This window comes from Carex rostrata, chromosome 2 (genome assembly GCF_964058835.1).
Source record: "Carex rostrata chromosome 2, lpCarRost1.2, whole genome shotgun sequence".
Classification (NCBI taxonomy): Eukaryota; Viridiplantae; Streptophyta; class Magnoliopsida; order Poales; family Cyperaceae; genus Carex; species Carex rostrata.
Genome location: NC_135919.1, coordinates 11,872,780 through 11,874,475, shown reverse-complemented (window position 1 = coordinate 11,874,475; position 1,696 = coordinate 11,872,780).

Genomic DNA, 1,696 nt, shown 5'->3' with positions numbered 1-1,696 from the left:
AAAGTCACTGACCAAGGTAATTAGCAGGAACACTAATTACCGCGATAAGGTTAGCATGTGGATTGAAAGATGGTTAAGTTTTACAAACCACCTGACACGAGATGTCATTTTAATCACATGGATACATGTTCTAGGAACATGGTATTTGACAGACCCTGAATGAAACATTAAATAGAATTGTGTTCGTGTCATTTATGTTTTCATTCAGTGTCAAGTTTTACAGTATGAGGTATTTATCGTTCCCACTAAGAAATATGTATGTGTGAGTGTTATCTAACGTTGTCCGTAAAAAGCAGTCATAACGGTAGCATTTCCATACGTATAGCTTAGCTGAGGAAGTGATAGTCTACCAAGAATACTATTTGTCCCTCGTATCTCTATACGAGCTATAGCATCACTGGGCCCCTTGGTAGAGTTAGATTATCTGCACGCGGTATAATTACAAGAGTAATTATATTTGATAATCTACTCAAGATCAAGAAAAGATACAGTTAGCAAGGATGACACACATCTACCTTGAAACTGATCTGATAGCTATGAGACAGAAGAACAGACACAAGTAAATTGTTTACTGGATCGTGATATTGTACAGTACATCATCATCTGTGTAATTGGATGGTCATAGTGTATACTGCCAGATGCCTCCTATGATTATAGAAGTTAAAACAGTTTTAATTCTATTTACCAACATAACACAGATCCCATTGGGTCACACCATATAGGAGTTAATCGGAGAATCTTATTGTGATTGATTATAAATTGGTTATGATCAATATTAAGATGGTTATAATTAATTATACGTGTTATAATTAAATTATATTTGTCATGTTAAAAATGACAAAGCAAAAACTAATGGTTATAATTAGTTATACTTGGTATAATTAATTATAATTAATTGTACGTCATTTAGAATGACAAACAGAAACACAGGTTTGTTTATAAACGTGTTTGACATGTTGTATAAAAATTACCAAACGAAAACCGTAAATGAATATAATTGTACATGACAATTATACATATTTGATATTGGATAGTTACTATTTACTATTCCTTTGGGTTAATGGGTTTAGAATCCATTAAATTAATCTAACCAATATGAAGTTGTAAAATCAAATTTGAATGCCACATCCAAAATGGCAAAAATGTAATTTTGTCAAGTACGGGGGTATTTCGGTCTTTTGGCGAACCTCCTCATTTGCCTATAAATAGAGGGGCATAGGTGAAAGAGAAAAACCACTAATTCACGTGTTAATCTGATTACTTCGTTAATTGGATTTCTCTCTTTCTCTATTTACGGTTTTTCGATTGGTGAATAGTGTTTTGCTGAATTTTCGCGGTATTTCAGATTTGGTTTAATTAGCAAATCTGATTGAAACGAATTTTTTGGTGAATAGTGTTTTTGCATAATACCGCGGTTTATAGTATTTCTGGCAAGAGAAATAAACCGCTCTCTGGTTAGTCCTGGTGGATAACTAATAGAGGTATCACACGTGTGATACTCCGAGTCGATTCCTTCCCTGGTGAGGCTCTACTCGCTCGGTCTGCATTCCAACTGTGATTTGGAAACAAGGTATAAACATGTTATATTAATCTATTTAATTGATAAATAGATTTAATGTTTTAGAAAATCAATTATGGAGTAGATCTGTAAATAGGATTAAACGAATCTTCTTGATTCATTTAATCCTTAGCTTAA